Raw genomic sequence first — 17,149 nt, 5'->3', positions numbered from 1 at the left:
TAGGCCTTTCTACATGGCCTGTGGCCTTCCTGCATTTGGCTTCATTGCATGTGCTGCCTGAGTCAAAAAGGAATTTATGGACTAATATCGGATATATGGGCTAACATCAGACTTATGGACTTGATCTGGACTGGGCTGGGATGTTTTCTTTCTTTCTTTCTTTCTTTATTTTGGGGATGTTTTCTTAATGTACAATTACTCTTTGATATAAACCTCTCTCTTACACCTATATGAATATCTCTGGATTTGTTTATCTAGTCTACCTGGATTAACATATGAAGTCAAACAGAAAAAAAAATCGGGTTCTTCTAGAATAATATCTCTGTTGATCATGATAAAGGTAGCAGCACCTAAAAGGACATTCATGATTTCTAGAGGCTATCTCCTGGCTCATGTTTTTTTTTCCTCCTTGAAGAAAAGGCCTCATTCCTATAAAATAGACTGAAGAAGCAAAAAAAAAAAAAACCCAATAAACATATTTTTACACAGTGGGTTGCATTTTTGCCAAGTGGTCTTAAGAAATCAACATAAATAGTATTAAACCTCATTGTTATTTTACAATAAAAATTTAATACATGACAAAGAGAGCTATGCTTTTATTACTTCTGTGCTTAATTATAAACATACTGTCTATTACTTGGAAATATGCTGTATTTAGATTTGAATTCTAGTAGGCACCTGGGCACTGTTCGGGTAGGGACTTCACAAAAGTGTTCAGTGTGGTGTAGCACATGGTATTCGATGTCCAGTTCTCCTCTCCCTGGTTCTCCTTTTTCTTTCTCAGGAGCTCAGGAGTGGAGTGAGGAGCTCTGATCCCTCATACTCAGTCTTGAATCCTGGCACGACCACCTATCCAGGCTGTGCTGCTTCTCCTCAGGGATACACACATCCTCTCACCTACTCTCACCTTCCAGCGGAGCTCAAAAGCTCCTCGCTTTAAGGTATTGTCTCTGACTTTATCCAAACCAACTTCTGCTCATCTTTCTCAATGATCCTGGACCATTATCAGCTTGTGCTTTATCTTATTTTGCTTTGTTAGTTAATAATTAGCCCAATGCATATCTATTGGCTCTTGATCATGAGGTGCAGTGCCAGGCACAGACCTGGCACTCAGTAAATACCACCGAATGAATGAAGGAGTGCAGTGCATTTGTCTCCAGGTCACTGTCCTTTAGAGAGGAGGTGTGCTCTCTGTGTTTTGGGTTTCTATATTGCCACAAGGTCTGACCTGGTACTCTACACACAGATTACTAAAACCAGACATGTCCCGTTTCATACTCAGACATGTCCCGTTTCATACTCAGAGTGCTGATGTCCCGTTTCATACTCAGAGTGCTGAGTACCAGACATGTCCCGTTTCATACTCAGACATGTCTTACCAGACATGTCCCGTTTCATACTCAGAGTGCTGATGCAAGTGACTGCTCGCATTCCCCAGATGCTTGAAGTGCCCACCGCAGATACTTGGAACACCAAGCTTCTCAGTACCTTGGCTGAGAAAGATTCTCTGACCTACATCTGTCTTTGTGTCCTGTCTGTGCAATGGGGTGGTGGGGGTGGTGTGTGTGCCACCTGCCTGAGAACTCTTCAAGGGACAAAGGGTGGCTTTCAGGCCTCCCTCAGAGAAACAGTGACGAGGGAGGTCTAGAGTAGGGACTCAGGATTTGTGCTTGTCAACTCCCTATCGCGTCCTCATTACTCATGTGGTTCTCTGATTTTTAAGCCTAACCAAGTATCAGTATTACCAGGGAGGTCTTGCAAAGGCCCAAGGCAAGAATGATTCTAGAGAATTCCAGGAATAACTACCAATGTGGCTAGACCAGTGAGTGAAGCACTGAGAGAATTGGGGAGGGACAGATTATACAGCAGGGTCTAGTGGCTGTGGTGTCCCTGTGGCCTTTGGCTCTGTGTGAGATGTGACTGGTGGAGGGATTTGAACAATGAGTTCATCATCTGATAGCGCCTCTGTGTTCTGGGCTGAGGATAGGTGCATAAGGTAATGGATGACTGCATGGGACTCTGGCATGACCACTGGAATACCTCATGAGATGTCATGGTCATTTTGACCCAAGGTGATGAGCAAGTGGTCAAGTCCTAATAGACCATGATTTGAAGACAGGGCTAATAGGATTTCCTGATAGATCAGACACAAGATGAGAGAATGAAGAGGATGAGAAAACGAAGCCAAGGATGATTCCCAAGGTTTTGGCTGGAGCAAAATAAGTGGAAGGATAAAGTTACCATCAACTGACAACAGAAAGCTGCAGGAGGAACAGGTTAAGTTTGAAGTACCCACGGGACATTCCAAGGGGCATGCAGGATACCAGCTGTCCACAGCAGGCTGGAGTTCAAGAGAAAGGTCTGGACCAGGGCTATTCAATGAGGAGCTGTCAGCGAATGGATGGTATGTAAAACCACGAGACTGGATATTTACTTGAAAAGTCCATGACAGAGAATATTGGAAAAACCAAATTACATAATCTATGTAACCTCAAGTCAGTAAACAAACTGGCAAATAAGCAAACATGCATGGGGAGAAGCAACGCATAAAACATTGCACTAGCCATTCCTCCTGCTGTTGGGATCCTGAGTGGTTGTTATTCTTTGCATTATTTTTACAAATTCCTTGGAGGAGGCAAAGCATTAAGCACTCTATTGCTAGCAGAGGCTGGCAATTTTAATCCCACCCTGCTGTGCCTTAGGAGACAAGCCTAGGGACTTCTTTCTGAAAGGCTACAGATTTGACAGTCCTAGAGAGATGTCAGATTCTGCACAGACGGGGTCATCAGGGTTGGATCTGACTCCATGGCAATTAGCAACCATATAGACTTTATCATCCAATTGGTTGGGTCCCTCCTCGCCCAGGGCCCCTCTGCCCTTGAACCATGGGTCTACCCTAGACTACGTTACTGCATGTCTTTACAAGGAACTACTATGTAGTCGGTTCCAGGGTAGGAATGAAGGGTGATGAATAAATGAAGGGATGGAAGGAAGCATGGAACAAAAATGAATGGGTACAAGGGACTTCTGAGGCAGCAGATTTAGATTCATTCTGTGTGAGGATTTTGGCAGGATAAGAATGAACCCTAAGGAGAATTCAGCCCAGGAGATTGATTAGAGGGAAATCCAACGCGGCTGGAACACAGAAGCAGCATCATAAAGATAAGGAGGCAAAGACCCACGGGGTTTTGAGGGGCTGGTGGCTTTTTGCTTACCTCAGTGGAAGCCCGCTGGGGCTTGACCTTGGCCCCGCCACTGTCTGCCAGAGCCGGAACTATTTGGAGCCTGTAGGGTGGCTTGGTATCAACACAGCCACAGTTTGCACCTGCCTGCTTCAGGGCAGGGACTAAACCCTCCCAGCTCCACAGCTGGGATCAGGGTCAGCGACATTGTTGCTTTTCTATCCCTCTCTTCTCTATATTCCTGCATAGTCTAAAGAGGTCTTACTTAAAAAAAATTTTTTCTCCTCTCTTTCCTGTTCTCTCACACTCCACTGCTGACCTCTAGACCACTCCATTTTTTTTTTCTAGACCACTCCATTTAACCGAGGGAATTTATGCTTGTACCACACCCAGCTAGGTGAACTCCACCCCGTGTACCTAGCTTGAGGCTAGGGAAAGTCCTGCTTTCCCTCCAGGGGATACTCTGCCCAACTTCTCACAGGGGAATTCCTGCCTGTATACCTGGGGGCATAGGGCAGCTCAGCCAACACTCAACTTTCCAAGCAAGCTGTTGCAGGAACATCTGCCCAACCTCTGCAACACCAAAGCAGACAACCCACCAGCCTTTTGGGGCACTCCCCTGATAGGGAAGCCATAGTAGGATAAAGTGGTAGGTGAATTCCATAGTGAAATTAGCAGTTGGCAGTTCGAAGAAACATTCCTACAAATCTCCCAGAGAGAGCCAGTGCTCTTCAACTCCCTGGAAAATGGTACCTGGCTCCTCTAAAACAGGTCAATGTAAACAGCTATCAGCTCCAACGACCTTAACGAAACAACAGGAAAAACAAAAGCAATGACAGATGATGTCCTGAACATAACAACATGCATAGAAGAAGCAGACATTAAGCTGCCACAGAAAGCAATTTTTAGAAAGCTGCTTGGAGTCATATAGGATATGAAGGAAACAATACACAAAAAGGATGAAGTGATAGAGGAGATAAAGACCATACACCAAAGGGAAATACAGGAGCTTAGGAAGGAGATAACAAAAACCAGTAGCGGAAACACAGACCTCAAGAATTGACTGGAGGAAGCAGAGAACTGCATCAGTGAGCTGGAGGACAGCCAAGCAGACTTTACCAAACACGAACAAAAATCTAATAAGAATATCAGAGAAGCTGAAGAAAATCTAAGAGCTATGTTTGATGCTATGAAGCGGAACAACATTAGAATTATTGGCTTACTGGAGGAAGACACAACAAAGAAGTCATCTGCAACAACAGTGAGAGAATTCTTGGAGGAATATTTTCCCAGATTAATAAATGAAAATCAGATAACCATTCAGGATGCTGAAAGAACATTAGCTATACTGAATCCCAAGAAGAAGACACAAAGGCATAGTTTATCCAACTTTGAGGAAAAGGAGAAAATCATGAGAGCAGCTAGGGGAAAAAAAGCAATCACATATAAAAGTTCCCAAATAAGAATATGCTCAGGCCTATCAGCAGAAACTATGAAGAAAAGGAGAGAGTGCAGTAACATATTCCAAAAATTGAAGGAAAACAATGCAAACCAAGAATACCCAGCCAAATTATCAATCAAGATAGATGGAGAAGTAAGTGTCTTCCCAGACAAGGAAAAACTTAATGAATACGTTAAAAGAAAACCAGCTCTACAAAAGATCCTTGCTGACCCAGTATGGGCAGAAGAACAACACTCATCGAGCATAAATAAGAAACCGCCACATAGAACAATCTCACCCAGAAGGCAACAAAGAGAAAACAGACCCCAAGATAGCATTGGCTTAAGGATGGAAAGAATTCAAGAATGATAGACACACACGCACAACAGGCTAATGAGAAAGGAAAGTAGGAAAACACCCAACACAAAAGGTATAAGATGACATCACAGAGTCCGCAGATAGAGATAATAACCCTGAATATCAATGGCCTGAACTCAGGTATTAAAAGATGAAGACTAGCAGACTGACTTAGAAAACACAACCCATCAATCTGCTGCCTACAGGAGACACATTTCAAGGATACAGACAAAAATAGGCTGAGAAGTAAAGGCTGGAGAAAGTCATACCAAGCAAACAACAATTCAAAAAAAAAGCAGGGGTTGCAATCCTAATCTTGGATAAAATTGACCTCAAAGTGCAAACCATAAAAAGAGATAATGAGGGACACTCTATAATGCTCAAGGGAATGGTAGACAATGACCCACTAAGCATTGTAAACACATTCCCCGAATTAGAGACCCGCTGAATATGTCAACCAAACACTCCAAAAGATTGAAAAAGAAATCACAGCCTCAACAATTATAGTGGGTGACTTCAACACACCACTCTCTGAAAAATGTAGATCACAGGGAAACTCAACAAGGAGGCTAGAGATCTAAACACAACAATTAGACAATTTGACCTGATACAGAGCTTTTCATCCAAATTAAAAAAAATTCACATTCTTCTCAAGCCCACATGGCACATATTGGAAGATAGACCACATGCTGGGGCATAAGGTGGATCTACATAAATTTAAGCACATTGGTATAGTACAGAACTCTGACTACTGTGTCATAAGGATGGAAATCAACAAAAAGAAGATGAACAAGAGAAAACAACTGGAGGATAAATAACTCTACTGTAAAAGGAGTACGTACTGGCACAGATCAGAGATGAAATTAGGAAATTACTAGAAACCAACAAGAATGAGCACATGACGTGCCAAAACGTATGGGACACAGCATAGGCAATTATCAGAGGAAGTTTCATAGCAATACAAGCACACCTGAGAAAGGAAGAGAGACTCATGGTTAATATGCTGGCACAAAATTTACAACTAGAGCAGAGTCAGCAGGACAATTCTACTAATAGAAAAAGAAAAGAAATTATAAAAATCAGGGCTGAGATTCAGGAGAGGGAAAACAAGAAAACTATGGAAAAAATTAATGCTGCTAAAAGTTGGTTCTTTGAAAGGATAAACAGGATCAACATACCACTGGCAAACCTAACCAAAGAAAGGAGGGAACAAATCTCAATAGCAAGAATAAGGGATGACAGAGGGGACATTACAATAGACCCTAACGAAGTCAAAAGGATAATGACACAGTACTTTGAAGGATTGTACTCCAATGAATTCAACAATTTGGAAGACATGGACAAATTCTTGGAAAAACAATCCCTCCCTAGACTATCCTCAACGGACATCAAGAATCTCAACAGACCCATAACAATATAAGAAATAGAAAAGGTTATCAAGGAATTACTAACAAAAAATCCCCTGGACCAGATGGCTTCACTGGAGAATTCTACCAAGCATTTAGGGAAGAACTAACACCAATCCTCCACGAACTCTTACAGAACACAGAAAAAGATGGCAAACTCCTGAACTCCTTCTATGAAGCTAGTATAACTCTGAAACCCAAACTGGGCAAGGATCCACAAGAATCGAGAACCACAGACCAATATCCCCAATGAACATCAATGCAAAAATCCTTAACAAAATACTAAACAATACAAAAGTATACAAAACAAACAATTTACCATGACCAAGTGGAATTCATACCAGAGATGCAGGGATGGTTCAACATATGAAAGACCATTAGTATTATTCATCACATTGACATGAAAAACTATAAGAACCACATGATAATATTGATAGATGCAGAAAAAGCATTCGACAACATCCAACACCAATTCCTGTTTAAGATACTTGAGAAGATAGAAATGGAATGAAAATTCCTCTAGACAAGTTATATATGAAAAACCAACAGCCAACATGGTAGTCAATGGAGAAAAGGCTAACAAAATCCCACTGAAAAAGGGGACCAGGCAAGGATGCCCCTTGTCCCCACGCTTAGTAGTGGTGTTAACAAACCCAGGGACATGGGAACAACAAGTGACCCAAATTGGTGGTGAGTAGGGTGTGGGAGTTCTGGTAGGGCATAATCAAGGGTAATGTAATAAAAGAGGTATAGCTGAAACCCAGGTGGGGACTGAGCATGATAGTGGGACGGGAGGAAAGGCAAGGGAAATAGAGGAAAGAGCTGGGAGGTAAAGGGCATTTATAGAGATCTAGATAAGGACATGTACAAATGCAAATATATTTATATATGAGGATGGGGAAATAGATCTCTGTGCATATATTTATAGGTTTAGTAGTAAGGTAGCAGAAGGACATGGGGCCTCCACTCAAGTACTCCCTCAATGCAAGAATATCTTGTTCTATTAAACTGGCATTCCATGATGCTCACCTTCCTGACACAACTGCTGAAGACAAAGTGGGCGAATAAGTAAATGTGAAGAAAGCTGATGGTGCCCGGCTATCAAAAGATATAGCATCTGGGGTCTTAAAGGCTTGAAGGTAAACAAGTGGCCATCTAGCTCAGAAGCAACAAAGCCCACATGGAAGAAGCACACCAGCCTGTCTGATCACGAGGTGTTGAAGGGATCAGGTATCAGGCATGATCAGAACAAAAAAAAAATCTTACCATAGTGAAAGAGGTGGGGGGTGCAGAGTGGAGACTCAAAGCCCATTTGTAGGCTGCTGGAGATCCCCTTACAGAGGGGTCTCGGGGAGAAGACGAGTCAGTCAGGGTGCGATGTAGCTACGATGAAAAATACAACTTCCTCTAGTTCCTAAATACTTCCTCCCCCTGAACTATCATGATCCCAAAACAGAAGATGTACACTGGTACAGATAGGAACCAGAAACACAGGGACTCCAGGGTGGATGATCCCTTCAGGACCACTGGTGTGAGTGGCGATACTGGGAGTGTAGAGGGGGAGGGTGGGTTGGAAAGGGGGAACTGATTACAAGGATCTACATGTGACCTTCTCCCTGGGGGACGGACAACAGAAAAGTGGGTGAAGGGAGACATCAGACAGGGAAAGATATGACAAAATAATAATTAATAAATTTTCAAGGGTTCATGAGGGAGGGAGGAACGGGGAGGGAGGGGAAAAAGGAGGAGCTGATGCCGGGGCTTAAGTGGAAAGCAAATGTTTTGAGAATGATGAGGGCAATGAGTGTTCAAATGTGCTTTATACCATTGATGAATGTATGGATTGTAATAGAGTTGTATGAACCCCTACTAAAATGATTAAAAAAATAATGAACTCTAAGAGAATTAAAGTATTTTGTAAAGGCAGCCAGAATAGACACAGTCAAGCTGGACAGCCTGAGAACAAAGTGCTTGGTTGTGGAGCCAGACTTTAAGTGGATTAGTAGCTGGGAGGACCTGGACAGGCCAGTCCTTCTTTTAGGGTCATCTCTTAGATGTGTTCGACAGCACAGAGACCGGAGTAGGGCTGCTTCCTCCTCATTCTCTCGGAGTGGTCAGTGCAAAGCAAGCGTAACCACAGGGATTCAACCTTTTAGAAACAGGGTTCAAGGTCCTCCCTGGCGGGGTGGAAGCTGGCCTTGCCTTTACACTGGCACAGAGGATCACGGATCGAACATCAACACATCACACACGAAGCCCACTCTGTCCTATAGGCCCCACACCTCCCTGCTGTTGGTGCCAAGGGGCTCTGTGCCTTTTTCCAGTCAGGATAGGAACCAACTGCCATGGGTCAATCCCAACTCACGGAGACTCGTGTGTCTGAGCAGAGCTGAGCTCCGATGCTCGATGAGAGTGGTTGCCTATTTCTCTTTGGGTCTTATAATTCTATCCTGTCACTCTAATGGTATGTCTGAAGTGGATCACCAGCCATTTCCTCCAAGGCACTTCTTGGTGAACTCGAACCACCAATCCAGCTTTTAGCAGTAGTGTTCAACAACCATTTACATGACCCAGGGACACCCCAGTCACTACAGTCTTTAGTTAGGCAGTGATGCTGGATGGAGCTCATCATTCGAGTACTGGGTTATGAAGGTTATGTAGGTCATGAAAGAGCTGCTCCTTACATCCTAATTAAACGTTTCTCATCACTTCATAAGCATATAGATCTTGGGTTGATATTCCCAAATGAAGATCTGATGAGTTTTAAAACAGCATCAACTTTATCCTCACGATGCTTATCAGGATCTAGCTGACCACTGGCCTCTGATCATCCTGTCTTCAGCATCATGGCATGTGCTTCGTGAGTCTGAAGAGGAGTTTATAGATTGGTATTGGACATATGGGCAATTACCAGACTTATGGACGTGATCTGGGCTGGGCTGTTTTCTCAATATTCAATTGCTCTTATATATAAAGCTCTTTCTTATACACATATGAGTGTCTCTCTGAATTTGTTTCTCTAGTTTACTCAGACTAACACAAACGGGAAGTTCTTGGTCCGGGGTTATGGCTTGGTAGTGTCTTCCTTCTCACACACAAAGGATTACCCTTTCCAAGCAATGCAAACGTTCTCATTGATGGCCTGGAACTCAGTGTAAGTGATGAAGTGATGTCCTCCAGATACCAGTAAGTCACACCCATCTCATGATCTGCAATGCTGTCATCTTTTCTTTCAACAAGAAAAATGCTCTGCCCAGTGTGGGTATTTTAGATCCCAAGACTGTACAATAGCCTTGATCATTACAGAATTCTAAAAAAGGCCACAATTTCCTACTAGAAAAAGAAAGAATAATCCAGCAGGAAGCGCACAAATTTGGTAAAGAGAGGGGCATGATCTACACAGCTGTGACTTCAAGGGAAGTCTCAGTGACAGCAGAAGTTAATTCCAGAACCGATTTTCAACAGAAACATTTGCAAGACCTTGAAGTTTTCCCCATAGATCTAAGAGTCTGTCAAAGCTAAGGACAAGAGATGGTCTCCTAAGCTTAATACGATCAGTTCTACTTGCCCAAAGAGAAGTAAATGTGTTACAGAGTCTGGGTCCATGGCTGACTGAACAGCAGGGAAATTGCAAGGTGGGAAGAGTCACGAGGTGTCAACACCCCCAGTCAGAAGTTCCTCTTGAAATAGGCTCAGGTGGCAGGATCTTCAGGGCTAACCTCAGAAGTGCTGACCTTTGTGTTGAGAAGGAAAAACCAACTGGTTCATGAGTCAGAAATGTGGATTTATTGAGAATACTGAGCTACTGAAAACCTATGGAAATACAGTTTTACCCTGACCCAAGAGTTTACTGTGAGTCAGAATCAACCCCACGGCAAATGGTATTATTATTGTTTGGTGCCTGTGAGTCAGATCCATAGCAATCCTACAACCCTCTGTACAACAGAAGGAAACTGCCTGGCTGGCACCCCAACTATTGTTAATATTTGAGCTCGTTGTGGGAGCCACTGTGCCCATCCATTTGGCTGAGGGTCTTCTTTTGAGCTAACTCTCCACAGCTTTATGGCACATGGAACTGGTGATTCATAAATACTTCCATCCCCACAGCTGTAAAAATTAATGTTCAGAGCTTAAGCAACTGCTATTAACTTCCAATAGCTTGCAGTGACCGAAGCAGTTGAACTCAATTTCTATGCTTTTATCCCAAACCGAACAAAAAAAGCAACCATCTTTTAGTATTTTTTCCTTCTATACACAGGCCAAAAGCCAAATTAAATCTGTCAGAAAATTGCTGAGCAGTCATTGAAAAGGCATCTGACCTCGATGCTCTTCCACTCCCCTACCATGCCAACAGAAATGATCAACGTATGGTTAAACATGATGCTTGAATAGAGACAGAAAATATTCCTGTATGGCGAGACCTCTGTGCTCCCCATTGTGTGTGCATGTGGGACTAACAGCTGAGGCTACTCCTTCACCCGGGTAATTCGTGATCTAGGTTTCTAATTAGCAGAGATGGAACTGATTTGTGTAGCAAAGTTCTGAAAGCGCTGGAGGAGGCTTCCATGAGACGTTGTCGTTAGGTGCCGCTGAGTCTGCTTCAACTCAGTGACCCGACGTACAACAGAGGGAAACTGCCCAGGCCTGGGCCATCCTCACAACTGTTGCTGTGTTTGAGCCCACTGATGTAACCACTGTGCCCACCCCTTTTGTTGAAGTCTTCCTCTTTCTCACTGCCCCTCTACTTGACCACGCATGATGTGCTTCTCCAGAGACTGGTTTCTCCTGACAACATGTCCAAAGTACATGCGATGAAGTCTGGCAGCTATCCTGGTCTCTAAAGAGCATTCTGACTGTACTTATTCCCAAACAAAACAACACACATTCTGCCCGTGTGATGGCAATAGCAAATCCGGCCAGCAGGGGTGAACTCCTTCTGAGGTTTTCGTCGTTTTTTCTGCTCTCAGATGTCAGTGCCTACACCCCACTTCCAAGCAGAAAATATATGACAGACTCGGGCTCCACAAACATTCTCAACAGTAGTGCTAATTTTAGGGTTTTGTTCGTTTTCTTTTTTTCTGACTGAGGTATTATAAATAGGGCTAGGGTAGAGCCAGCAGCTTTCCATTAGTTCATCGTGTGACAAGAATGCACAGGAAACCATTAGAAAGTGAAATCTTTTAAGTCTACCAAACACAGAGAGAACAGAATAATGAAAATGTATTACTGCCAAGAAAGCCCTGAGAAAACCACAACAGAATGAAATTATACCAGAAGTCCCTTGTCAACGTATGGGGCATATCTCTTTTTCCATTCCCTCTCTATCCCAGGTAACTACTTCCCTGAATGTGGTTTTCGTCTGGTCCATGTCTGCCTTTGCATTGTAACTGCATATGTAAGTAATGCCAAATAACATGTGGTCCTATTTTTATTATATTTTCATTGAATAGTAGGATGTTGTACACAATTTCACATCTTTTTTACTACTCTTCATCACCTGGGTCACTTGCTGTGCAGTAATTGTTTAACCAGGTTTTTAAACAACAAGTTGTCATTTGAGCATACTCAGAGGCACCTTGGAATAAAGACCTGGCTATTTGTTCCTTATAATGCTATCTGATTGTGACTTAGGGTAATCCGAACTTCCCTAATACCCCCATCACCGTGAGCATTGTCTCTGAGTTCAGAATGGCCACTGCAATGGATCATCAAACCCCGCAGAGGAGGAGGGTCATGGAAGGAAGGCTGGCGTCAGAATTGGGTAAAGAAAATGGAAGGTGGAGATAAGTCTAGCTGCTGCTTCACAAATCTCATCCTTGGACAGATATGGAGTTATACTCTCCTTCTCCTCCTGAAGTTGGAGGAGGTCAGATTTAGCCTTTTGGTCCTTGAGTCTCTCTGTCATGTAGTCTCTTGGCCTCTTCCCTTGTTGAGCAAGTGATACAAGCTCCTTTAGCTCTGGTGAATGTCCAAAGTGTACCTCACTCAGCAAGCCAGTCTCCTTCCAGGGGTTGAGAAATCCACTGCTCCGTTTCATGGGCTCAGTGCTGTGGCCTCTGATGCCTTTGCTGCCTTTACCATTTCAGCAGGGATTTCTCACATGGTCCATCGATGGCTCTTTTTCCTTGACGGTCATGAGAGTCTCTCTGTCCCTTCTTCCGAGATGGCTGGCTTTCATGACCAGCAGAAAGGTAATCCTGATCAATTCCTGAGGTAAGAGTCCTCCATACCTTATTTGTGTGCCATGGATAGAAGAGATAATTCAATTTGTTGAAGACTAGGTGACAAATTATCAGGAAGGACTTGTAAAATTTCCCTCATAGAAAGCCACTGTTGAAAAAGAAACCTTCCTGGCCACCTCCATGATTAAATTTCTGGGTTCTCTTACCTCTTTCACTGGGGTTAATAGGCTCTCTAACCCAAAGATGGGCAGTTCAAGCTGAACCAAAGGTGTGCCGGAAAAAAGCCCCAGAAAGCTATTTCTGAGAAGCCTATGGGGCATCACTCTGCTCTGATGCACACAAGGGCAACATTTGTTGGTTGCAATCAACGCAAGGGTGGTGGTCAGTGAAGGCCAAGTGCTTACAAACCCTGGCTTTATGAGGAGGTCTAAATTTCAGTAGCCTACTTTCCATGAGCTTAGGATCTCGTCCTGTTATGTGAGGCTGTGACACCTGGTTCTCTTCACTAATAAAACCAGCCAATGTCCCAGGGACCAGGAGGCCAGCCCTGTCCATCACTCTGGCTCTCCGTTCTTCCTCTGAAATAACTTGCCTTCCTGGGAATTTCGGCTATGTATTTTGAAAGACCACCGCTGCATTTTATTAATCACTTTTGGCAGATTTATAACAGGGGCTTTTTAATCCTACTTTCCTCTGTATGTAAGATTTTTTATTTCTTGGCATCAGTGATTACTTTAATGGGCTCATTTGACACTTAGTTTGCTCTAGGCACCGGAGTGCCTTGGGAAACACAAAGATGACTAAGAGATAGTTTCACCCACGAGCAACTCAGTCACATGTTCCCCACATGAGCATTTGTTTGGGAGGCTGTTCCTGAAAACGACGTTTGAACTGGAAATAGAATTGTTGTCGTTGTTAGGTACGACTGGGCTCTGACTCATAGCAACCCTATGTACAAAAGAATGAAACACTTCTCCGTCCTGTGCCCTTCTCTCATCTTACGTTTGAGCCCATTGTTGCAGCCACCGCATCACTTCCTCTTGTCAGGGGCCTCCCTTTCGCCTGTCCTCGAATTTACCAAGCACGCAGCTTCTCACCAGAAACTTGTCGCTCTTGATAACATGTCCAAAGTGAGATGAAGTCTCTCCATCCTTGCCTGAAAGGAGTGTTGTAGTTGTACTCCTTCCAGAGAGATAGGTTTGATCTTTTGGAAGTCCATGGTATTTTCAATATTCTTTGCCAGAACCATATTCAAACACATCAATTTGTCTTCACTCTTTCTACTCAATGTATTACTTTCAAAAGCATGTAAAACAATGGAAAATATGATGGCTTGGGTCAGGCACACCTTAGTCCTCAAAGTAACCACCTTGTTTTAAGAGGTCTTGTGCAGTTGATTCACCCAATGCCATTTGAACTCTTGCTGTTTCCATAAGCATTGATTGTGGATCAATTGAGATAGGTATAAATTAAACTTTTGTTTGTTTGCTACTTTGTTTACTAATAGAAAGTCCACATGGTGAGTTATACTTGTTTGCTGAAAGCTGGTTTCAACTTCAGACCTCTCAGGTTTTCAATCACTTAAGAAAGCCTACTCTGGTTACTTAAATGATTAAATCATTTTGTTAAAATATTTATTTGTGTTTTATTATGTAAAGGCATTCCATTGTATAGATCATCACCAATTATGGATAATATTGAGAAAAATGTGAATTCCAGAACACTTCATGGGGCTTATGAGGAACCTCCACATGGATCACGAGGTAGTTGTTTGAACAGAGCAAGTTAGTATTTCATGGTTTAAAATCAAGAAAGGTGTACGTCAGGGTTGTATCCTTTCACCATACTTATTCAGTCTGTATGCTGAACAAAGAGATTTGTCTTGGAAGTAAAGCCAGAATGCTCCTTAGAAGGGAGGACAGAATGGTCTTCTTAGTGCCATGTAGACTCTTTGTGAAGTCCAAAGTGTGAAGACTGCACGTGGCAACACATGCCAGGCATCTGCGCGTGCAGGCAGTTTCTGGTAAGGGTTGTGCACTGATACCTCCTCAAGAGGCATCTTGTACCTCTGTACCTGCATCATTACGGGAACTGAAAGGTCGGCCTTAGGAAAGTAACTTAAAGAAATTAAAGTGGATTCTGAACCAGTGTTCAGGCTATAGAGGAAGTTAGAATTCCAAGCGTAACTGCATTCTTCCACAAACCAAGTACCTCAGAATGTAGGCTCTCATACAGTGGTCAATTTTGCTTTGTGATTAATCAGTAGCAAAATATTAGACATGATCTGTGGTGTTGAGTAATTTCGGGGTAGTCATAAAGCAGAACATCACATTGCCAGTAAACATTCTATTTTCAAAGACCATCCTGACTGATTCGGGAACATGTTCCTTCTATGAGGATAAGTCAAAAGGTATTGCTACCAAGTCATAGACAGATTCATTAGCCAAAATTATCAAAGTGTAAAGCTATTGTTTCTCCAGACTTCCTCAATCGCAGTCTGTACACTCTGAAGGAAGTGTTTCCATGTCTTGGAGATGGAAGAGAATTTTGTTCTCTTCAATTAACACCATGCCTAAATGACTGTTTTGGCATACCCGAGGGGCTCGTATTATGTTCTGTGTAAATCTTTTGAGTTTTTTGGTTTTTTTTTGTGGTGTGGTGGGGTGGGGAGAAGCCATCTGGAAGGACAAGAGCAAGGTCAAGGGGTTAATCCAACATGGTTTCCCAATAAAATTCTCTTAGTCTCAGCCCTGCTACCCTCAAATAATGAGCGGGTGCCCTGATTGGATGGGAAAAATACTTCTCAACATTTTCTCCTCAATGTAGTTTTCAATTTTCTTAAAACTCCTTCTTAGTATGTCCCTGTTCGTATTCTGTGTTCTTTATGGAAATCCCCAAATCAGTTGCTATGAATTTCTGAGCTGACTTCTCTGCCTTGAACTGGTCCAACACATCCCATTCAGAAGCCACTGTTTTGATGAGACCTTTATTTTGAAGGCACCCAGGGGGTCACAGAGACATCTTTAAACGTCTTTTGTTTGGAATAAAACCATCAAAATAAGTATTAGAGCCCTAGTAATGATACCTTTTTATGTACCCTCATATATAACATTTCATTAACAAAACCCAAAATTAAAAGCACAATGAAACAAGCTTTCGTAAGGGGCGATGCTGGGAGAGTGGAGGGCAAGTGGGTTGGAAAGGGGGAACTGATTAAAAGGATCCACATGTGACCTCCTCCCTGGGAGAGGGACGGCAGAGAAGGGGGGGGGGGAGACTCCGGATAGGGCAAGATATGACAAAATAACGATGTATAAATTACCAAGGGCACATTAGGGAGATGGGAGTGGAGTGGGAGGGGGAAAAAAAAGAGGACCTGATGCAAAGGGCTTAAGTGGAAAGCAAATGCTTTGAGAATGATTGGGGCAGGGGATGTATGGATATGATTTATACAATTGATGTATGTATATGTATGGATTGTGATAAGAATTGTATGAGTCCCTAATAAAATATAAAAAAAAGAAAAGAGGACAAAAAAATAAGAAAATGATTAGGGCAAAGAATGTACAGATGTGCTTTATACAATTGATGTATGTATATGTATGGACTGTGATAAGAGCTGTATGAGCCCCTAATAAATTGTTTAAAAAAGAAACAAGCTTTCCTGAACAAAAGCATGATGATATTCTTAAATCGACATGCAAGAGTGAAAAAGACAGGAACGTTTACAGAGTTAAGTCCTAGTATATTCTTTCCTTTTTATATTTTTATGAATTTCCCCCCAGTTTCTTTGTTTCACACACACACACACACACACACACACACACACACACACACACACACACACACACCACATCTTAGTTATTCATGAATATCATCCGTAGTTTACACTGGGTGCTCTCTGACACTTAGCAGACTTCTAGCGGTGCTGGGCTCTCCTGAAACATGGCGTAATTAGGGATGCAGATCTCGTGGGGAAAGTGGCAACTAAAGCTGATGCTATCCCACTTACTTGCCATCAGAATACGCTGTTCCTCTGCAGGGATGAGGGGGCCATTTACAAATTCTGTTCTAATGACGTTTCTACACACACATAAAATTACTCTGAATGTCTGGCAGAATTTAATGATCAGTTTTTACCTAACCAGGGTAACAGGATAAGATACTTGACCATGACAGGTGGAACTATGTTTCTGAACACGTGTGCTGGATTCCTAACCCCTTTGCCTGTGATGCAACGTCATCTAGTTTACTGGGATCGTCTCCAACAATGCAATCTACTACTGTGATTAGTCGAGGTTATAACAGCATAGGGTCTTCAACCCAGAAAGGCCATTCCAGGGCAGGGCAGATTCTAAACCTAATCGCTTTTGAATTACAAGGTCAAAGTAGACGCAGAAGAAACCAAGGCGGCCAGGATCGAAGCCCTCAAACCGTGGTGTTGGTGCAGATCACGGAGCAGACTATGGACTTTGTAAAGAACAGGCTCCCTGGAGGCGCCCATGCTAAAGCACCCCGCTGCTAGCCAAGTGAAACACTAGGTTAAACATGGTCATGAAGTTGGCACCGCACAAGGCAAAC

The 17,149-nt window shown here is 42.9% G+C and overlaps 1 protein-coding gene across 1 annotated transcript in view; it reads right to left on the bottom strand.

Annotated features, from left to right (window-relative positions):
* Window positions 1-17,149, bottom strand: part of VIPR2 (vasoactive intestinal peptide receptor 2) — a 163,494-nt gene that overhangs the window by 37,999 nt on the left and 108,346 nt on the right. The gene's annotated exons all lie outside the window — the stretch shown is intronic.

This window comes from Tenrec ecaudatus, chromosome 5, assembly GCF_050624435.1.
Source record: "Tenrec ecaudatus isolate mTenEca1 chromosome 5, mTenEca1.hap1, whole genome shotgun sequence".
Taxonomy (NCBI): domain Eukaryota; kingdom Metazoa; phylum Chordata; class Mammalia; order Afrosoricida; family Tenrecidae; genus Tenrec; species Tenrec ecaudatus.
The sequence above is the reverse complement of the archived record's forward strand: the minus strand, read 5'-3'. Positions and strand labels throughout refer to the sequence as shown.